At 37.0% G+C, this 24,120-nt stretch overlaps 1 protein-coding gene across 1 annotated transcript in view; it reads left to right on the top strand.

Annotated features, from left to right (window-relative positions):
• Positions 1-24,120, top strand: part of LOC308623379 (BEN domain-containing protein 6-like) — a 74,773-nt gene that overhangs the window by 16,885 nt on the left and 33,768 nt on the right. The window lies entirely within an intron of this gene.

The following is a 24,120-nucleotide window of genomic DNA, read 5'->3' as shown; positions in this document are numbered from 1 at the left end:
TCAAGCCTAAAAATGGAAATAATAGTACCTACCTTATGGGCCATTTTGACATTTAAATCAGTTCAATAGTGTCTAGCAAATAGTAAATTCTCAATATGTATTATAAATATCATTTGCTGTTACTTTCCTCATTGCTGTTATTATGGTGACTATATAAATCTTATGTCCTTTCAGATTCATTGATTTTTTTTTCTTTTTTATATACGCTGCTGTGAAAAAATTATATCATAATCTGACACTTTTTGAATAATTGTTACCTGTTCCCCAAAGCATACCAACTATAATAAAACTTTTAACACTTTTTTCCTTGTGCTGTTGTTTTATTCAGTAAACATTTATTGAGTTTCCACTATGTGCTGTTTCATTTCATGATGAAAAAGGTCAAGTCTCTACCATCATGCAATTACCACTAATGTAGTATTCTTATGCTATAACTATGTGTGTATAGATTTCAAAGGGTATAATTAGTTCTTCTTTGGATAGGTGTTAGAGATGATTTCATAGAAGGGGAAACATTTGATCAAGACCTTAAAAGATATAATGGTATTAAACAGGTGATAAAAGGTGGTGGCATGTTGAGGGAGTACAGCCAGGCCTTCTAGGTAGAGGCAAAGTTGTAGAAGCAGTGGTATATGTGTATGGGTTTACAGGAGAAAAAAAATGGGGGCTCTTTTCCTTTGGCATCTTTACAGTTCTGCCTGCTACCTCTACATGTGAAAATGTTAAGATTTCGAACATACACCCTTTGATTCTCTGCCCTGGTATCTTCTACTGCATAATGTAATGCCACCCCATGCTGTTGGCCAGAGTACTACAGTTACTGGCTCTTTCCTGCTAACACTGTATTCACAAGTCACATGAATTGTAGGTATTTTTTCTAATCTAAGAGACAGCTATCTATGTGCTTTAAGGTTTTGATCTCCTCTACCAGTATTTAGTGTGTGTGCCCCACAGGGCAGAAGACTCCTTGGAACCTGAGATCTCAGTGAAATCAGATGGGAGGTAAATCCCATCGAAATAGCTGTCCTTCATCGCCTGTATGTTTTTCCGTGAGAATGTTTTCTTCTTCAACACGACAGTCCTTTTGATTCTTCCTTTCTCTTTCTCACCTCTTTCCCTCCCTCTTTCCTTCTTTACTTTCTTCCCTCCCTCCGCCTTTCCCCCCTTATTTTCACAAACATATATTTCATGCCAACATGCAACTGGCATTGTGTTAAATGCTAAGAATACAAATTTAAATAATACATGCTCTCTCCTCTACAGTCTAGGGGAGAAGAGATAAATGAGTCACTATAAACGTGTGATGTAATATGTGCTATAAGTGCTGTGGAAGCATCTAGGAGGGTGGATCTGTTATTTCCTACCACAATAGTGCTGCATAACAAAAAGCCATAAAACGTCAGTGGTAAAACCTCAGCATTTGCGTTTATGTGTCTGGGATAGTAGATTAGGCAGCTCTACCAGTCTTGAGTGGGTTCTGTCATCTGACTGATCTAGGGTGTCTCAACTGAGAGAACTGGAGTGACTCATCTCTACTCCGTGTGTCTTTAGTCAGCCAGCGTACTAGCCTGGGCACATTGTCATGGCAGTGGCAGAGTGCAGGAGCACAACTTGAAATACTTCAGTGCTTCTTAGCCTCTGCTCTGCTTGCTAACATCCTACTGGCCAAAGCATACAACATGATTGAGTTCAGAGTTATAGCATGAAGACACTTGAAGTTACTTAGCAATAGGAATGGATATAGTGTGTGGTAAAGAGTTAGGGCTATCAATGCAATATACCACAGAGAAGCATCTAAATTAAACTGGGGATTAGGGAAAACTTCCCAAGGGTGGTACCCCTTGAACTAAATTTTGGAGGAATTAGTTGAGTGAAAGAAGAAACAAAGGCCAGAGAGAACATCACATACAAAGGCCAGAAGATGTGAAGCACATTGTATCGTCAGCTATATTCAGGTAGTCTTTGATATATCAAATGGGAACAAAGGATGCATGGCTGGAAATAAGGCCAAAACTGAAGGCAGAAGCCAGATTTCAAAGGTTTTTATATACAAAGCAAAGGAGTTTGAAAGTTGTAGGATTCTATGATGGTTCTAAGCCTAGGTGTTAACTTCTCTTTTATTGATATTAATTATTATTACTATTTTTATTTGCTACTATGGAGCTAGTCCTTATGCAGATAATATATAGACTGGTAGTTGGTACATGACATATGTTTTAATATTTTTAACACGTTTAGAAGACTGCACGTTATTCATTGTAAGCAACTAGAAATACAGACTAAGAATTTCATCATGTTATTAATTTAAAGATTAACACATGACTTTCACTGATAATGTGTGTAAATATCTATGAAAGAGTCTATACATGCCAAAATTTTAAATTAAAACCAAGAGATCATTTATTATATCCTATATGTTTATTCTCAGTAGAATTGTTATATATAATTGTCTTAACGTCTTTCTCTTTTATCACTTTTTTATCCATGTTCTTGAGAAAGATTTAAAATGCATTTTTTTCTGGGCATACTAAATTTTATTTTGATTTGAGGGAAATTGTGGAAGCTAGAGATAAACTTTTTCATAGTTTTCTCAAAACGAAAGTAACCGATCATTGTCCAGTTTACATATTCTAGAAAGATAATTGTCTTGTACACCTCCTGATTGAAACTGAAGCCCTTTGTGAAGGAGCAAATGGAATGTATTATGTACTGCAACTGGAATATATTATGTATTTTCCTGTTGGCAGGCATGAATATTTGTACAATTAATTTCTGAGTTGCTTAATTGGTAATATAACAGTTTTGTACTGTTTTCCATATATTTTAATTTACAGATTTAGTTAGTCAGTATTACAGTATATGAGACTGAAACCATTGTTTTGGGTGATAAATTAAATCCTGGAAATAAAAGTACATTAGGAGAGAGATTATTTACAACAGTGGTATATTAGTTATTACCAGGTGGTTTTTCTAGAATGTTATTTAAGGAAGTGTAATTAAGTTATAATTTTGGCACAAGTTTCTTCAATTAAAAAAATGACAGGGGAAGGGAGGTTTCTAGTCATTACACCCTTGTGAATTTGACATCAATCTCAATAAAAATTCTGGGATCTGTAATGAATGAGTAGGAACCTGATGAATTCACAATTCATACTTGAGTAAAATAATTTCCATGCCTGATAGAGTATGGCAGTAGAGTACAAAATTTCAACAAGATGTTCTTATGGATGAGATGGAGAATTATAGTCCAGACAAAGGCAGCTTGATAGTTGGTTCAACTCTTCCCGGCCCACAAAGCGTTGATTAGTGAATCTTTTGTCTAAAGGATATCTCTTAGCTTACAGGATTTTATATTTGGCTTATGACTTGTTAAACCCTTAAATTATAGGTTTTCATTTCTTTTGTTTATTTAAAAATTTTGGAACCTTTTTTCATCAAATGAAATCTTGGGCAGGACCCCAATATCTAGGCCAAGTAAATGTCGAACTGCTCTGATTCAAGCGAGGATTGGAAGTGGTGGTAATTGGAAAAGGATACGCCCTTTTAGAGAGAGGGTGCGTGGCTTCTTCAAGTAGATTAATGGTTGCCTGAGGACAGGGGTGAGAATGGGGATTAACTGTAAATGAGCATGAGGCATCTTTTTGGAACGATGGAAGTGTTCCATAATCCAAACTGGATTATGGTGATGGTGATACAATTCTTTAAATTTACTAAAAATCATTGCATTGTACACTTTAAATCTGAATTTTATGGTATATAAATATCTCAAACTGTTTTAAAAAGATCCTATTTACCCGAAAAAAAATTTAAGAAAACTTTTTTCATATTTTTGAAGACCCATCATGTAAAAGATAGATTTGATATTTTATCTAGTTCTAGGTGGCAAAACTAAGCCCAGTGTATGGAAGTTAGCAAACAGAACTTCACTTACTGTAAGGAATGTCTCTCCAAGAGGGGCAGGGATAGGCATAGTGATAGTGGGTTATGGGGTCTTTAAGAGGTTTAAATGACATAATTCATGTCAGGCACATGTAAAGCACTCAATAGACATTTACTGTTCAAAGAAAAATAGAGATGGAGATCCAAGTATATATGTATGTAGTGTGTAACATGTTTTTGTACGCATTTATATAAATATGTGTGAGAAAGCAAACATGCTAAAATGTTAACAGTTGGTGATATTAGCTGAAGGATATATAGGTGTTCATTGTGCCATAATTTCAATTTTTCTGTTGATTTGAAATCTTTCAAAATAAAAAGTGGGAGAAAAGAGAGGAGGAGAGGTTAGGCTGACAGAGTTGTGAAAGCAGTCTTCCTCAAACACTGTGTGAAAGTGTAATGAGACCATCATTCAGCATTCAATATCTGAAATAGAGAAAACTAGATTTATTTTTTATTACCGTAAAGGAAAGGTATATGCTGGTCAAACACGATCTCGCAGCAGGGAAGATTGCTGATCTTACATAGAGTTTTCAGGAAGCATGGAGTTCAGGGATTGATTGGTGTTTTCTGGAGGCTGACGTCATCTGTAGATGAGAGGTTACTCCGATGAGACTGATGTGCATTGGTTGATACTCAGAGGCAAGTTGAGTCCGTTCCTAATTGACTTTCAGAAGTGAGGAGCTGCCACTGTTAGGTGATCTAGATGAGCTTTAGTCAGGTTCTGGCGGCTGCTTACCGGAGCCACAGAAGAATCCTTAGTTTGTAATAACTTTAAAAATTCTCAGCTGGTGTATATAATTCTTTTAAATAAATTTATTTGTTTTATTATTTATTCTTGGCTGTGTTCCGTCTTCGTTGCTGCGCATGGGCTTTGTCTAGTTGCGGCGAGCGGGGGCTACTCTTCATTGTGGTGTGCAGTCTTCTCATTGTGGTGGCTTCTCTTGTTGTGGAGCACGGGCTCTAGGTGCAGGGGCTTCAGTAGTTGTGGCTCACGGGCTCTAGAGCACAGGCTCAGTAGTTGTGGCACACGGGCTTGGTTGCTCTGCGGCATGTGGGATCTTCCCGGAGCAGGGCTCAAATCCGTGTCCCTTGCATTGTCAGGCAGATTCTCAACCACCGCGCCACCAGGGAAGCCCCAGCTGGTGTAAATTTCAGTGCCTAACGTATAGAACCACAGTGAGTATCTATAGAATGAGTAAGGGAGAAATCAGACAAACCAACTGCTTGTTATTATCACCACCATCATCTCATTGTTTAAAACTGAAGATCCTTGGGACTTCCCAGGCAGTCCAGTGGTTAAGACTCCGTACTTCCACTGCGGGGAGCATTGGTTTCATCCCTGGTCAGGGAATTAAGATCCCACATGCCACGTGGCGTGGCCAAAAAAAATCGAAAACAAAAAAACTGAAGAACCTTGACCTTCTAGCACCTTAGGCTGCAGTGTATTTGGAATCCCATTACGAAAGTTTTTAAGTCATATTGGACTCTTTTTGCTTATGTCGGTGTTGCCTAAATTGATTTTCAGTGCTTCAGAACTAAGTGGGCTTAGAAAAATGATTATATACACAGTAAATACCTTGAAAACCAAAAGTTTCTTTCTTCCAGTACTTTTCAGAGTGTCTAAAATAGTAACATGCATTGCAAATCTAGAGAATAAAATATATTTCCTAAATTTATTTAACTATGGAGTAGTATTTTTCTGGGTAACAGTTTGGGAAGTGCTGGTATAGTATGCTCACAATTATATATTTTGCTAATTTTCTAAATATCCGTATAGTGCAAAATTCTCCTCTCTCTAAGTGACCATCTCACAGCATGTAATTCTGAAGTTTACTATGGCTAACGCCATGGGCAAATCTCTTTAACTTTCTTGAATCTCTGATTCCCAGTCCATGAAATGTGCTTGAAAATTTGGCTTAAATTTGTGATTATACTGTGTCTATATCCAATGTTATAGAAAGTTAATTTTTGACTGTTAAATTTCAGCAATAATAAGATAGTTAAATCCTCGTGTTATTTAATGTTTTGAGGGCCTAAGGGACTAAAAATAACTTTCTTGAAGTTATTACATATCTCTACAAGCTTTAAAAATTTATTTAGTTATACAAATTGAACCGAGTTTCCTTTATATCATTTTGTTAATCGTAATCTTAGATAAATGAACATTTAAGGTTAATTTGTCTAATTTGTTACAGTTTTTGCACATTTAACATGGTATTTCAGACAAAGAATTCTGGACAAAATAACTTCTGATTTGTGACCCTGAGATGGTTATTTAACCTCTCCGACCTTTATTTTCATTCTGTTTACAGCAAGATGGACTAAATCTTTTAGGTTCTTCCCTGACCTAACAAGCAGTGATTGGTATACTTCTCATTCATTCTCTTTTCTGTCCTCAAATAAGGAGTGCTTATAACCATTAGCTTTATGCTGCTGTTCATTAGAGTTTGAATATGGGGCTATTTGCTTCTTAGGAATGTAGGATATGTGAGAAAAATTGCCCTAGAATTGTTAGAAGAAATTCATAGACATATTAGGCTAATTTTGTAAACTTCCTCAGATGCATATTTCCATGCCTTGTGCTCTGTTAATTCTCAATGAGCTTTCCTAGGTGAGTATTTGGTTTTTACCAAGTTTTCTGATTTTTCTCTCTTTCCTATTTCTTAAAAGCCATTTCTTTCACACATAAAAATGAATAAATGTCCATTTTCATATTTACACTGCCTCCCTTCCCCTATCCCACACTTCCCATTTCCTGATCCTGTTCTATGTTTTCTTTTTTCCTCTGTCATCATTTTATCATATAAATCATTTATTTAGTAATTTATCATGTATATTGTTTGTTTTATCCTTTCCTCATTGGAATACAAACTCCACTCATTTTTTTTTACCTGTTTTGTTCATTGATGTATCCTAAGCAACTGAGCAGCACCTGTTGCATACAAGGTACTCAGTAAATATTTGTTGACTGAGTATTAATACCTATAGTAATGAATACTGATAGGTTATTTAAATGCTTTTTCAAAGTTTTACCCTGTGTTAACTTTTGTTTTACTTTAAACAAATATATTTATTAATATATCTCTTTTTTCCCCATCAATATTATAACTTTTGCATTCTGTTGATAATTTCATAATCTTGCTTTTCTTTTTTTTAACTTTTCTTTTTCAACATCTCTTTGGAGTATGATTGCTTTACAATGGTGTGTCAGTTTCTGCTTTATAACAAAGTGAATCAGTTATACTTATGTCCCCATATCTCTTCCCTCTTGCATCTCCCTCCCTCCCACCCTCCCTATCCCACCCCTCTAGGTTGTCACAAAGCACCGAGCTGATCTCCCTGTGCTATGCGGCTGCTTCCCACTAGCTATCTGTTTTACGTTTGGTAGTGTATATATGTCCATGCCACTCTCTCACTTCGTCCCAGCTAACTCTTCCCCCTCCCCGTATCCTCAAGTCCATTCTCTAGTAGGTCTGTGTCTTTCTTCCTGTCCTGCCCCTAGGTTCTTCTGATCATTTTTTTAATTCCATATATATGTGTTAGCATACAGTATTTGTTTTTCTCTTTCTGACTTACTTCACTCTGTATGACAGTCTCTAGGTCCATCCACCTCACTACAAATAACTCAGTCTCATTCCTTTTTATGGCTGAGTAATATTCCATTGTATATCTGTGCCACATCTTTATCCATTCATCTGTTGATGGACACTTAGGTTGCTTCCATGTCCTGGCTATTGTAAAAAGAGCTGCAATGAACATTTTAGTACATGACTCTTTTTGAATTATGGTTTTCTCAGGGTATATACCCAGTAGTGGGATTGCTGGGTCAAATGGGTAGTCCTATTTTTAGTTTTTTAAGGAACCTCCATACTGTTCTCCATAGTGGCTGTATCAATTTACATTCCCACCAACAGTGCAAGAGGGTTCCCTTTTCTCCACACCCTCTCCAGCATTTATTGTTTGTAGATTTTTTGATGATGGCCATTCTGACTGGTGTGAGATGATATCTCATTGTAGTTTTGATTTGCATTTCTCTAATGATTAATGATGTTGAGCATTCTTTCATGTGTCTGTTGGCAATATGTATATCTTCCTTGGAGTAATGTCTATTTAGGTCTTCTGCCCATTTTTGGATTGGGTTGTTTGTTTTTTTGATATTGAGCTGCATGAGTTGCTTGTATGTTTTGGAGATTAATCCTTTGTCAGTTGCTTAATTTGCAAATATTTTCTCCCATTCTGAGGGTTGTCTTTTGGTCTTGTTTATGGTTTCCTTTGCTGTACAAAAGCTTTGAAGTTTCATTAGGTCCCATTTGTTTATTTTTGTCTTTATTTCCATTTCTCTAGGAGGTGTGTCAAAAAGGATCTTGCTACGATTCCTGTCATAGAGTGTTCTGCCTATGTTTTCCTCTAAGAGTTTTATAGTGTCTGGTCTTACATTTAGGTCCTTAATCCATTTTGAGTTTATTTTTGTGTATGGTGTTAGGAAGTGTTCTAATTTCATTCTTTTACATGTAGCTGTCCAGTTTTCCCAGCACCACTTACTGAAGAGGCTGTCTTTTCTCCACTGTATATTCTTGCCTCCTTTATCAAAGATAAGGTGACCATATGTGTGTGGGTTTATCTCTGGGCTTTCTATCCTATTCCATTGACCTATATTTCTGTTTTTGTGCCAGTACCATACTGTCTTGATTACTGTAGCTTTGTAGTATATCTGAAGTCTGGGAGCCTGATTCCTCCAGCTCCATTTTTCTTTCTCAAGATTGCTTTGGCCATTTGGGGTCTTTTGTGTTTCCATACAAATTGTGAATTTTTTTGTTCTAGTTCTGTGAAAAATGCCAGTGGTAGTTTGATAGGGATTGCATTGAATCTGTAGCTTGTTTTGGGTAATAGAGTCATTTTCACAATGTTGAGTCTTCCAATCCAAGAACATGGAATATCTCTCCATCTATTTGTATCATCTTTAATTTCTTTCATCAGTGTCTTATAATTTTCTGCATACAGGTCTTTTGTCTCCTTAGGTAGGTTTATTCCTAGGTATTTTATTCTTTTTGTTGCAGTGGTAAATAGGAGTGTTTTCTTAATTTCACTTTCAGATTTTTCATCATTAGTGTATAGGAATCATAATCTTGCTTTTCTTATGTCTTAAGATATTTATACTTATTTCATAAAGGGTTATAAAATTCTAAAATATTGTCATAGTTCACTTTAATAAGATATGAATATATACTAAAGTAAAGGACGGGGGATGGATATTGAAAAATCAAGCAAGCAATGAGACAAATAAATGATCATATCTAGGAAAACTGTTGGCTTAGGTTTTTTTTTTTTTAACATCTTTATTGGAGTATAATTGCTTTACAGTGTTGTGTTAGTTTCTGCTGTATAACAAAGTGAATCAGCTATATGCATACATATATCCCCATATCCCCTCCGTCTTTCATCTCCCTCCCACCCTCCCTATCCCACCCCTCTAGATGGTCACAAAGCACCGAGCTGATCTCCCTGTGCTATGCAGCTGCTTCCCACTAGCTATCTATTTTACATTTGGTAGTGTATATATGTCAGTGCTACTCTCTCACTTCGTCCCAGCTTACTCTTCCCCTTCCCCTTGTCCTCAAGTCCATTCTCTACATCTCTGTCTTTATTCCTGTCCTGCCCCTAGGTTCATCAGAACCATTTTTTTAGATACCATATATATGTTGGCATATGGTGTTTGTTTTTCCCTTTTTGACTTACTTCACTCTGTATGACAGACTCTAGGTCCATCCACCTACCTCACTTTAAATAATTTAATTTCGGTTTTTTTTTAAATGGCTGAGCAATATTCCATTGTATATATGTGCCACATCTTCTTTTTTTTTTTTTTTTTTTTTTCTTTTTGCGGTATGCGGGCCTCTCACTGTTGTGGCCTCTCCCGTTGCGGAGCACAGGCTCCGGATGCGCAGGCCCAGTGGCCATGGCTCACGGGCTCAGCCGCTCCGCGGCATATGGGATCCTCCCAGACCGGGGCACGAACCCGTATCCCCTGCATCGGCAGGCGGACTCTCAACCACTGTGCCACCAGGGAGGCCCAATGTGCCACATCTTCTTTATCCATTCATCTGTCGATGGACACTTAGGTTGTTTCCATGTCCTGGCTATTGTCTTAAGTAACTTAAAATAATTAAATAAATACCTGTCACTTTGGCTTTCTCAGAGCCATTGCTAATTGAATTCGTTTCTTCCTTTGGAAAACAGGTAGATAAAATCATAGAGTTACAAAGGTTGGTGGTATTAAAAATTGAAGAGTAAGGAGAATTTGCATGTGTTTATGACTGTCTGATTACCTTAAATGACTGGTCATGGTCAAACTTCTGTACTTTTTTTCCCCTTTGGACAGAGGATAAATCAGTCTCAACAAATATTGGGTAAGAATGACATAAACAGTATGATGTCTGTGTTTGCATGTGCTGTCTAGTACCAGGTTAGCTGACTGGAGTGTATGCTAGGGCTCCAGCCTGCTATTCACTCTAATTCCAGTTAGGAGAAATTCCTGGGTATTATAGTAATACCTAGCCTATAAAAGTATAATCAAATAAGTGGTTTTAAGGGAAAAAGGAAACTTTCTTTTGGGGACAGAAAGTCACCCAGGGCCTTCTTACATCAAGCAGTAGTCACAGTGTCCATTCCAAAGTAATATCAATTACCTGAGGTAGAAAATGTTCAAAAAACCAGAAGTAAAAAAAAAAAAAAAGCAGTTACTAGCTCCCAAGACCACAGCAATTACTTAACCACAGTATCCAGAATAATTTAACCACATTAGAGTTTATAGCCAGTGGTAAGTACTGAAAGCAACTCAGCATCCAAGAAGACACACACAAGGTAGTAAAGAAATGTCTCTTTGTCCTTTTATGTTAGTTCCTGGATCTTTATGAGCTGATCTGCTTGTGGGCCTTGTGTTCTTCAGGACTGTTCTAGCAGGCTCTCTGTCATGGATTTTTACTAAACTTACTTCCTTGGCTTCTTTTTCAGACTCTCTCCCCACACCCCAGCTTTACTGAAGTATTATTGACCAATTGTAAGTTATTTAAAGTGTACAATGTGATGCCTTGATATACATATACATTGTGAAAGGATCTCTTTAATTGAAGAATCCCCTTAATTAGAACTTATTCAGTCCTTCCACTCTGTTCTTAATCGGGGCTTGAAAATTTGAAAACAAGTATTTTAGACTCAGAAGCTGACCCTGTCAAATATACTAAAGAAGAATAATATAGAATTCTGTGATACTTTCCCCAAGTACGGGCACTATCTTGTTTTGTTTTGTTCTGTTTTTAATGTCTTTTAGGGGGCAATGGAATGTTTCTTGGAAATTATTTCCACATATAGGACAGGAATAAATTTAGCTTTATTGCTCTTCCTCTAATTGTTTTTATTTGTTTATTTTATTCTGTGTTACCCATGAAATTTTTTTTCTTTTTTCTTAATTTCATGATTGTTGCCCAATTTACTCAGTTTAGTAAGATGTAACTTTCTTACAAGAGTTATAAAAGTGATTTTCTTAAAATATAATTTTCTTATAATTCTTGAAGACAGAAGTTTTAGGGATTTAAGGATTATATCTACTTGCATACCCAGAATAAATATCTGAAAGCACATCTTTAAAATCATTGAATCCAGTCCCCTCCTTTCATTGTGGAGGAACTGAGGTACCCAGAAATTCTACTTGCCCGAGGTTACAGTACTACTTAGTCACAGAGTAGGAACCAGAACCAGGTCATCTAACTTTCAGTCTAATTTCTTTTCATCATAACTGATTGCCTCTTCTTTGTAGCTGATGGCCAGGATGCAGTGAGACTTTGAGCTGCATTATTGTAATCTTCCTAATTGGATACTGGCCATATGAATTGTATCTGTTTATTCTCAGCTCACATCTCTGGCCCCTCATTCAGTTGGTGCTGTTTCTTCTTTGAGTGGAGGCAGTGACTGCAACGAGACTCAGCTGGGTTGCTACTCCTCCTGCACTGAGTACCCTACCTTAGTCCTCAACTGGACAGCATGGAAAAGCATTATCTCCAAATGAAGGGTCAAATTCCCCAGGTGCTTTTTGGGGACTCTAGAACAAAAATAATAGGGTAATTGTTTGAAAGTAAATAGTATACACACTTATGTATTATTCATTCATTCCCTTAAAAAAAGACAATTTTCTGACTTTTTTTTGATAAAAAATATGTCATGACCTTTTAGTATTAATTAGGCTGATTTCTTTGGTAGAAAATAATTTGGAAAATCCCTGTCTCAGGCAAACTGGGAGTGTTGGTAATGCTAATAATTTATATATATGTATTTAATCAGATCAAAAAAGTTTTCTCATTTCAATAAAGAAAATAATACTTATTTTATTTTATTTTATTTTTTTTATTTATTTTTTTTTGCGGACCTCTCACTGTGTGGCCTCTCCCGTTGCGGAGCACAGGCTCCGGACGCGCAGGCTCAGCGGCCATGGCTCACGGGCCCAGCCGGGCCTAGCCGCTCTGCGGCATGTGGGATCCTCCCGGGCCGGGGCACGAACCCGCATCCTCTGCATCGGCAGGCAGGCTCTCAACCACTGCGCCACCAGGGAAGCCCCAATACTTATTTTAAAATATTGTTTGATACATTTTTACCTCCTTTGAAATTTCTCTTTTGTTTTATACTGTGTTTTTGTACTAATATCACATGTATGTTTGTATGACTTAAAAAAAGATAAATATACACGTACTGTATATGCTTACTGGAAAAGTTTGTTTTTCTTACAGTTACAGCCATTAAAAGAATTTGGGGTTGATGCTTAGCATCATACATCATTAAGGAATTAATTGCAACTTAAAACAACAATGAAATAGCACTACACAGCCATTAGAATGACTAAAATCCGAAACACCCAGTGTTGGAGAGGATGTGGAGCAACAGCAGCTCTCCATTGCTGATGGGAATGCAGAATGGTACAGACACTTTGGAAGGCAGCTTGGCAGTTTCTTACAAAACTAAACATACTCTTATTATATGATCCAATAAACACACTCTTTGGTAGTTACCCACATGACTTGAAAAGTTACGTCCACACAAAACTTGCATGAATGTTTATAGTCACTTCATTCAGAATTGCTAAAACTGGGAAGCAACTAGTATGTCCTTCAGTAGGCAAATGGATAAACCATGGTATATCCATACAGTGAAATATTATTTAATATAAAAATATAAAATATAATATAAAATTTAATATAAAAATATTATTTAATATAAAAATATAATAAAAAGAGTTATCAGGCCATGAAGACATGAAGGAATCTTAAATGCATAATGCTAAGTGAAAGAAGCCAAGCTGAAGAGGCTACCTACCATATGTTTGCAACTCTATGACATTTTGGAAACGACAAAACTATGGAGGTAGTAAAGAGATCAGCTATTGCCAGGGACTGCAAAGGAGGAAGGGATGAATAGGCAGAGCACAGAGGATTTGTAGTGAAACCATTTGTATGATACTCTAAGAGTGAATACATATCATTATACATCTGTCAAAACCAATAGAGAAACTCATGCAGAGTCACCCTTAATGTAAACTCTGGACTTTAGTTAATAATAACGTATCAATCAGTACTGGCTCGCTAATACAAAATGTTAATAATAGGAAACCGGGCATGGAGGGAGATGAAGGGATATATGAAAACCCTCTGTACTTTCCACTCGCTTTTTCTATAACTGCTTTAAAAAATGAAGTCTATTATAATTATTTAAAAAAATAGAATTTGGGGTTGATTTCAACAGTTGGTGATAAGTGGATGTATGAAGAATGGGTCTGTGGGTAGATACATCATCAGATATATATATATTTACATAGGATCTGGAGGTTAGCAAAAGATTCTGATAAACAATAATGTGTCAGAATTTCCAGAGACATTGAAAGTGTATCACCATACTCAGGAAGCATCTAGGCATAAATTACTAACTAAAGATGTCAAATAGGGGTTCAACAGAGAGTAAGATAGCAAATATCTAGCATCTTCCTTTTTTTAAAAAACTTTATTTTTTTCTAACTGAGGTTAGAAACTATTGAAATGAAGTTTTGTTGTTTTTTGGAAACACATAGTGACTGTAGTAATATTCAGTGTGTATTTTTAAAAATTTGTTTTCTGTGTTTTGGAAATGTTTCTGTAACTAGTTCTTTTTTTTAATTTTTTTAAATTAGTTTCTGCTTTATAACAAAGTGAATCAGTCATACATATACATCTGTTCCCACATCCCTTCCCTCATGCATCTCCCTCCCTCCCACCCTCCCCATCCCACCCCTCCAGGCGGTCACAAAGCACCGAGCTGATCTCCCTGTGCTCTGCGGCTGCTTCCCACTATCTATCTACCTTACGTTTGGTAGTGTATATATGTCCATGCCTCTCTTTCGCTTTGTCACAGCTTATCCTTCCCCCTCCCCATATCCTCAAGTCTATTCTCAAGTAGGTCTGTGTCTTTATTCCCGTTTTACCCCTAGGTTCTTCATGACATTTTTTTTTGAATTCCATATATATGTGTTAGCATACGGTATTTGTCTTTCTCTTTCTGACTTACTTCACTCTGTATGACAGACTCTAGGTCTATCCACCTCATTACAAATAGCTCAGTTTCGTTTCTTTTTATGGCTGAGTAATGTTCCATTGTATATATGTGCCACATCTTCTTTATCCATTCATCCGATGATGGACACTTAGGTTGTTTCCAGCTCCGGGCTATTGTGAATAGAGCTGCAATGAACATTTTGGTACATGTCTCTTTTTTTTTTTTTTTTGCTGTACGTGGGCCTCTCACTGTTGTGGCCTCTCCCGTTGCGGAGCACAGGCTCCGGACGCGCAGGCTCAGCAGCCATGGCTCACGAGCCCAGGTGCTCCGCGGCATGTGGGATCTTCCCGGACCAGGACACGAACTCGTGTCCCCTGCATCGGCAGGCGGACTCTCAACCACTGCGCCACCAGGGAAGCCCACATGTCTCTTTTTGAATGTAACTAGTTCTTACTCTGTTGTACTCTATACTTTCTATTAATAGATTTTTCTTTTTACTTTAACAAATGTCTATGTAAAGGCTATCTCCCAATTTTAGACTGTGTTAGGCTTACACATAGCACACAAAAATACTGAAAGGCTTAGTGGTAAGTTCTGCAGAATTTTTGGAATAGTATCCCATGGTTTCGTTCAGCACACATCCTCTTCTAAGTGTGCAGAAGTATAACTTCACCTCATGAATAGTCTTGCTTATTTCATACTTTCATTATGCACTTGACAAGGGAATTGCAGAGTCAGCTGCTCTAGTGATCACTGAAACATTTGATTCTGGAATTGAATAAAACCAATCCGGTTTGGGTGAGAGGATGGAGTATAAGTGGCTGTGCCACTGTCTTGGTTAAGTGGAGTCCAGCAAGTATGCTCTGGACTTACTTGTTGTGACCATAGTTATCAAAGTTACATAATAACTAAAATAGAGTCTTGTGTGTTATAGCAATGAAGCTACTGCAGAAGACCAGGGGAGGGACAACTTTTTCAGGAACGTTTCCTGAAAGACCTTTAGTGGAAGCTGGTCCAGCAGTACTGGTGTTGTTATAGGCATCTAGGCAGTATGTGAAGGATTTGAGCATCAGACCTTTTTGGTTGGGAATAGACCCAAGACAAGTCAGTGAAGGCATCAGTGAGTAATAAGATAGGTGTTTAATTGGGGGGGGGATCAAAAGATATATAAAAGTACCAATTACTTGGATTTTGTCTTTAAGTGACTTAAAAATATTATATACATTGCAGAACAAAAAGAGGTGACTATGGCTAGGTACTGTGGCTTTCATTTCTATTTTCCAGAAACCATTAAGACAATATCTAGCTTTCTGCATGTGGGAAAAAAAACTTAGCAGACGTAATATGAGAAAAAATGCAAATTTAAGCTGAAGAACTAACAACCCTGAAAATTAAAATAATATACTCATCAAAATCCCATCCCTATTTATATCTTTAGCTGGTTTTAAGTACTTTACATGTTTATGTTAATGATGATTATTTTTAGTAGAAAAGTATATAAAAGCTTGAGGTAAAACTTGGTAATTATTTGTATATTTTATTAATATAAGAAGTATTTTAAAATATTCTTTTTACTAGAGATGTGAATTGTATTCATTGTTTTATCTTTGAGTCAATTATTTCCCTTTGATAACTCTGTACTTCTTCTTTCCTGCGATTTAAATTAACTTAAAATAATGGAAGAGAAACTTTGTTCCAGCAGCCCAAAGAATTAAATATTGAATATGTCAGTGAACATAACAGAAGATTTTTGCCATTGTGGAGTTTACTCTCTAATGGGGACTTTTTATTCTCTTTCTGTTCTGTTGGTTTGTTTGTTTGTCCTTGCACCAGTAGCACACTACCTTAATTACTATGGCTTTATAATAAGTCTTGTAGGAAATCTCCTTCTACTTTGTACTTCAAAAGTGTCTTGACTATTCTTGGCTCTTGACTCTCTCACATAAAGTTTAGAGCCAATTTATATATTTTTAATTGCATTTTCTATCTTTGTGTGCTGTTTTCCCCAACTTTATTGAGATATGATTGATATTATATAAGTTTAAGGAGTACACATGTTGGTTTGATATACTTGTTTATTACAAACTGATTACCACCATAGCTTTAGCTCACACCTTTATCACGTCACACAGTTACCATTTCATTTTTGCGGTGAGAACATTTATGACTTACTCTCTTATCAACTTTTAAGTGTATGATATAGTACTGTTAACTATGATCACTGTGCTGTATGTAACATTCCCAGAACTTACTCATCTTCTAACTGGAAGTTTGTACCCTTGAAGCATCATCTTCCTGTTTCCCCCACTCCCAGCCCCTGGTAACCACCACTCTGCTGTCTGTTTCAATGAGTTCTGCCTTTGTGTTGATGATATTCAGATTGCTCTTATAGTTGAAAAACTTGCTGGCTTCCTTTATTAATTGAAATATTTTGTCTCCCCATTATTTTGAGTTTTCTGTGTAGATACTCAGATTATATGTGAATAAGAACAGTTTAGTTTTTTTCTTTTCAATACTTATATAGTTTAAACCTTTTCTTGCCTTATGTTGTCGCTGTAATCTTAAGTATTATATTGACTAAAAGTGGTGATAGTGGGAATCCTTATATTGGTCTGAATTTCAAAAGGTTTGAATGCTTCTGAGTATGTTGTTCCCTATATGGTTTTTGGTAGATTCTCTTCATCAGATTAAAGAAAATCTTTTTAGTCGTACTTTGCGAAAATTTTTGTCGTGAATGATTGTTTAGTGATTTTCCTACGTCTTGATATGATCATACAGTTTTTTTATTTTCATATTTTATGTAGTTAATTATATTAATAGATTTATGGGGGTTTTTTGGTTTTGTTTTTTTTTGCGGTACGCGGGCCTCTCACTATTGTGGCCTCTCCCGTTGCAGAGCACAGGCTCCGGACGCGCAGGCTCAGCGGCCATGGCTCACGGGCCCAGCCGCTCCGCGGCATGTGGGATCTTCCCAGACCAGGGCACGAACCTGTGTCCCCTGCATCAGCAGGTGGACTCTCAACCACTGCGCCACCAGGGAAGCCCTAATAGATTTATGTTTTGCTCTTGCTTTCCTGGCAGCCAAAAAAAAAGTATACCCAGCAAAGTTATCCTTCAGAATTGAAAGAGAGAGAAAGAATTTTCCAGACAAGTGAAAGTTGAAGGAGTTCATAAGCACTAGATTAGCCTATAAGAAATGTTAAAGGAACTTCTTTGAACTGAAATGAAAGGATGCTTGTCAGTAATAGTAAAATGTATAAAAGTACAAATTCCACTGCTTAAATTCAGAATACCCAAATGTTTTAATGGTGGGTAAATCAGTTATACATCTAGTTTGAAGGTTATAAGACCAAAGTAGTAAAAATAATCATAACTACAATAATTTGTTAATGATACACAAGGTAAAAGATGTACATTGTGAAATCAACAACATAAAATGTGATGAGGGGAGGGTAAAACTACAGTATGAAAATCTGAGAAGCAGTAGAGCTGATGGTGTCCCAAAATGAGTTCAAAGGCAGTCAAAGACCAATGTCCCAGCTTGAAGATAGGCAGAGGGTGAATTCTCCCTTACTCCTCCTCTTGTTCTGTTCAGGCCTTCAATAGATTGGATGAGGCACACCCACATTGGAGAGGGTAATCTGCCTTACCCAGTTTATGGATTCAAATGTTAATCTCACGCATAAATACCTTCAAATACATATCAAACTAATGTTAACTACCCCATGGCCCAGTCAAACTGAGCCATAAAATTAGCCATCACCCATATCAACTTGGGCACCCGTATCTCCTTAAACTATACTTAATCTCCAAATAAAGACAATAACAAGGTCATTGTTCTGCCTAATGTGATACGGTTATCCAGCACACAACTGAAAATGTGCTAACCCCTTCCCCAGAAGATGAGGTTAAGTCCATGAGTGATGTTTATACTTCTCCTAGCTTAAATACTATGATATAAAATGAATATAAAATGAATAACAAATACAGTAAGGCCAATACATTTTATGTTACATGAGGAGGGAATAAGAGAGGGAAGGAAACAGATATTTCCCCAACACTCACATTCATACACACACACAAACGTATTCATAACAAAATAAGGGAATACTTATGACCGTTACAATCCTCTTTCTATAACTGGTCATAAGGTTGTAGCTGGTATTAATAACTATCTTCTTCCACTACCTAATCTGTATTCCCCTGCCTTCAGCAAGCACCTCAGCTGGTTGTGGTTCTTTAACTGGTGGAGTGACCCAAACCTTCATTCTTGAAGGATCTGAGCTATTAGTAGTCCTTCCTGGATTGGGTTGTAGTTTTCCATTGACCTTAATCACAGGGCATGGTAATACTATGAGACATCCTAAGGGATCTCCTATATTCCAGAAATACTCTTTCTTACCTCCACTGTGGAGTACCAGTCTATTTTCCACTGGGTAGTCAGTATCACTCACCCCAGCCAACACAGTAACTCCTTCTTTGCTTGTTGATTCAGAAGCATGTGGCATCCACAGTGACTCAGCTACAGTCTTAAGTTGCATTTCAATGGAATAATTGTGTCAGTGGCATAAATGTGAAAGCATTCCTCCCTCTGGAATTAAGACCTCTAAGCCAGCAAATCATAAGGCCACGGGAACGGAAAGCAACAATTTTGCTAGTGAGTCTAGGAGTAATAATGAGTGGTGCCTCTCCCATTCTATCCCTTGATTCCTAGACCTGTGAATTCTATGTGTGGGAGAAGCAGCACCACATATTAGATGCTGGTTCTAGACTGTATAGTCTTCTGGAAAACCTTGCTCCAGATCTACAAGGTATTACCAACTTGCTGGCACTGTAACTCAGTCTTCAAAAGGCCATTTCATCATTCCGTCAAACCAGCTGCTTCATGATGGTGGGGAACATGTTAAGAATAGTGAATTCCATAAGTGTGGGCCCAGTGTAGCCCTCCTCTTGCTGTTAAGTGAGTTTCTTGATCAGAATCAATGCTGTATAGAATATTATGACAGTGGATAGGCATTCTCTAAGTCCACAGATGGTAATTTTTGCAGAAGCATTGCATGCAGGGATGCCAGTTCCATATCCAGAGTGTCTATTCCAGTAGGAATAATACACTTCCACTGCCATGATGGAAGTGGTCTAATGGCATCAACCTGTTACCAGGTAGCTGACTGATCACCCTGGGGAATGGTACCACATAGGGAACTCAGTGTTGATCTCTGCTGCTGAGAGATGGACACTCAGCAGTGGCCTTGGTGAGTGGAAGTCCATCCTTCCCACCACAGCCACCTTGTTCATAAGCCCATTGGGCAATGATGGGGTGATTCGGGAAAAGCTGATGGTATCCACTTGATCGTTAAAATCTTCCTTTGCTGAGGTCACCTATGAGCATTCACACAAGACACAGATATCTTCACTTTTTTTTTTAGTTTTTTTAAATTGAAATATAGTTGACGTCTTCACGTTGTTGTTGTTGTTGTTTTGCCTATTTAGAGACATCTGTCTACCTCTTCCCCAAATTTCCCAATTTCCCAAACATACTCCTTCCATGTCCCTTACCATTAGCCACTCATTGGTCATAGCCCATGAATCAGTATAAAATTACACATCTAACTATTTCTCCTTTCAAGTAAACAACTAAGTGCACTGCTGTAAGTTCTGTGCACTGGGAAGATTTCCCTTTACCACTGTCTTTCAGGGATGTTCCAGAAGGGGACTATAGCACTACAGCTGTTCAGTTTCGGGTGGTGTCTACATATCATGCACATTTCCACAGTGGCTGCACCATTTTGCATTCCCACCAGCAATGTACAGCATTTTCAATTTCTCCATATCCTAGCCAACACTTACTGTTTTCCATTTTGTTGATAATAGCCATTCTTATGGGTTTGAAGTGGTATCTCCGTGGTTTTTTTCATTTGCATTTCCTTAATGGCTAATGATTTTGAGCATCTTTTCATTTGAAATTAGCCATTTGTTTATTTTCATTGGAGGAATATCTATTCAAGTCTATAGCCCATTTTTAAGTTGGGTGTTTTTTTTTTTTTTGCATTATGGGCGTTCTTTGTATATGCTGGTTATTTATCTGATATATGAGTTTCAAACATTTTTTTCCCATTATGTGGGTTATCTTTTCTCTCTCAATACTGTTCTTTGATTTATAAAAGGTTTTAATTTTGATGAAGTCCAGTTTATTTTTTTCTTTTGTTGCCTGTGCTTTTGGTGTCACACTTAAGAAACCTTTGCCAAATCCAAGGTCATGAAGATCTCCCCTTCTGTTTTATTCTAAGAGTTTTATAGTTTTAGGTCTTTGATCTATTTTGAGTTTATTTTAATATGTGGTACAAGGTAAGAGTCCAACTTCATTCTTTTGCATGTGGACATCTTGTTTCCCTGCACCAATTGTTGAAAAGACTGTCCTTTCCAGATTGGGTGCTCTTGCCACCCTTATTGAAGATCAGTTGACCATTATATGTTTATTACTAGGCTCTCTGTCCTTTTCCTATAGTCTGTTTGTGCCAGTACCACATTTTTTTTCTCTTTCACTCAGCCTGGGGTAAGACAGGCAAAGTGCCTTCCTTGGAGTGGTATTTTCCTAGTTCACACACTGAAAGTATCACCATCTGGGTGTTGCTTTTCTCAACTTCAGAGTAGTTTCCTCAAACTGACCTCATACCTCTCTTGAGGTCCCAGCGCTCTTTCCTATACCTTGAAAACTGTGCTGGTTGAAATCCAAGCTATAGGCTACTATACAGAAGTAGATGCTTTCAGAGTAAATTTTGGCTCCAGGGCTCTCTTATCCTGTGGAACTGTGTTTTCTCATTTTCTCTGACTTCTTTGTTGTTTTCTCTACTGCTGGTTAAAGTATGCTTTAAATATAAGTTTTAAATATATTACTGTATATTTTCAAATGTTCTTTACCAGGACCATCTAGTCCACAATATGAAAATAGAGAAGAGGACTTTTAAGATCAGCTTTGTCATCCATTCTTGATAATCTGCTTGTATATAATTTGAAATAATAGTTTACACCATTTACATGCATTTTTCTTAGCAGTTTTCATTTTAATTACATCACATGCTTTTTTTAGTTTTCTATGGGGCTATTATTGTGTTACTGTACAAGGCTCATTTATGTTGTGGCATGTATCAGAACTTCATTTCTTCTTATTGCCGAATCGTATTTCACTGTACGGATGCACCACATTTTATTTATCTATTCATGAGTTGATAGACATTTGTTTTTTTCCACTTTTTAGCTATTATGGCTAATACTGCTATGAAGGTTTGTGTACAGGTTTTTGTATGGATGTATGCTCTCGCTTCTCTTGGGTATATACGTAAGAATGAAGTTGATGTGTCATATGATGATGTAATAGTTAACTTTTAGAGCTGCCAGACTTTTCCAAAATGCCTGCACTATTTTACAATCCCACCAGCAAGATATAAGGCTTCCAATTTCTCCACGTCTTTACCAAAACTTTTTGTTTTCTGTCTTTTTTGATTATAGTCATCTTCGTGCATATGAAGAGGCCTCTCACTGTAGTTTTTATGAGCATTTATGTAGTGATTAATGATACTAAGCCTCTTTTCCTGTGCTTATTTGCTATTTATATATCTTCTTTGAAGTGATGTCTGTTTAAATCCTTTGTCCATTTAAAAAACTCGGGCATTTGTCTTTTTATTATTGTGTTGTAAGAGTTCTTTATATATCTTGTATTCATGTCCCTTGTGAGATCTATTTTCATGTATTTCCTTCCATTGTGTAAGTTGTCTTTACTTTCTTGATGGTATCATTTGTGAAAATAACGTTTTTGTTGTCATATGTATGAAATCATTGCCTAACCCAAGGTCACAAAATTCATAAAATTTCATAATGGGTCAGCATTGGCAAGTGAGCATTTGCCATTAATTCTGATGGTAGGGAACACTTTGAACCCTAATTAAACAAGATATCTTTTTTAGTTCCAGTCTCATTTTTAGGCCTGTCTGACAAAAAGTTATACTCAATTATTAGTAGTATAGTTTCAATTTTACGAATAAAACTTTTGTGAAGATTTATTTTCTTCTTGCTTATAAGTACCTACATAATATCCTTGATTTTGCCCTTTGTCCTGCAAAGCCTAAAATATGTACTATCTGACGCTTCACAGAAAATGTGTGTTGACCTTGCTCTGAGTAAACAGATGATTGATATTTGCTACAAGTGGAGTTTTTGTCTATGGAATGCTCTTAACTGTGTATCCTTGATTTAAAATTGCCTATGGCAAACATACCTAGGATCTATGGACTTATAATTCCCTAGAGAAGGTCATGCAAGCAGTACAACTCTTAGGTATAAAATGGAGAAGTGTCACGACTTAAACACACCCACTGTGTGAGGTGACCCCCAAACCTCAGTTAGAGGCCTCACCTCTTGTTCTAGAAGGAAGAACCTATAAAGCCAGGATGTCCTAGACCTCCCCATTCTGCCTGTGCCTTTTGATTGCTTGTATCTTTGAAATTATTAATAAAGCTTGATACTAAGTAAGATCTCTGATATTTGTGAGTTAGATATTACAGTCCAGTCCCATGTGTTAGCTGAAGCACTATTCATGTATTTGAAAACATAAAGTAAGTTTTCAAAAAGTCACAACAAGCAATCTTGGAAAGACTAAATATAATTTTATGCTTGGAGTAGAGAATAAAGAATTTCTCTTAAAATAGGTAAAAGAACCATATTTTCTAAAAGGATTACTTGGTGTAATTTGGTAAAGAGTATAGTTACCTTCTACTCAACAATCCACATATTTGTCGAACTCCCTTTAAGCTAGTCTCTTCTGTAAAGTTTTATTGTTTATAATTAAATATCTTTTCATGAAAACAAACCAACATATGCAAGTAATAAGGATGCTACAGGGACTTCCCTCGTGGTCCAGTGGCTAAGACTCCATGCTCCCAATGCAGCGGGCCTGGGTTCAATCCCTGGTCAGGGAACTAGATCCCACATGCCACAGTGAAGATCCCACAGGCAGCAAGGAAGATCCTGCGTGTTGCAACTAAGACCCAGCACAGGCAGATAAATAAATATTAAAAAAAAAATGCTATGACCAAAAGTGTTGAATCATCCATACACAGCAAAAGCTAGATTTGGTCATTTCAAAACTATTAAACCTAAAAACTATCATCTGTTTTATCAGGTTTTGAAAAAATGATTCTACCTGAAAATTTTAATGAAATGCATTGTTGCCTTTGAGATTTTTTTGCATTCTTTATGGTGCTACTCTTAAGTTTACACCAAAGAAAATCTTCCATCTCAAAACTTTAGACTTTTCAGGAAAAAAACAGAACAAATTTCTAGGCCATTCTTACTGATCTCCCTTGGAATATTTTTGGTCCTGATGAGATCGGCTATTATTATTGTTAAAGATTTATTTATTATTTTCACTTATTTATTTTATTTATCTTTGGCTGCGTTGGCTCTTAGTTGCGGTACGCAGGATCTTCAATGAGGCCTGCGGGATCTCCGTTGAGGTGCGCGGGCTCTTCATTGAGGCAGGTGGGCTTCTCTCTAGTTGTGGCGAGCAGGTTTTCTCTTCTCTAGTTGTGGTGCACAGGCTCCAGGACTCGTGGG

Source organism: Mesoplodon bidens, assembly GCF_964165515.1.
Source record: "Mesoplodon bidens genome assembly, chromosome: 10".
Lineage (NCBI taxonomy): Eukaryota > Metazoa > Chordata > Mammalia > Artiodactyla > Ziphiidae > Mesoplodon > Mesoplodon bidens.
This window is presented reverse-complemented; position numbering and strand designations above follow the sequence as displayed.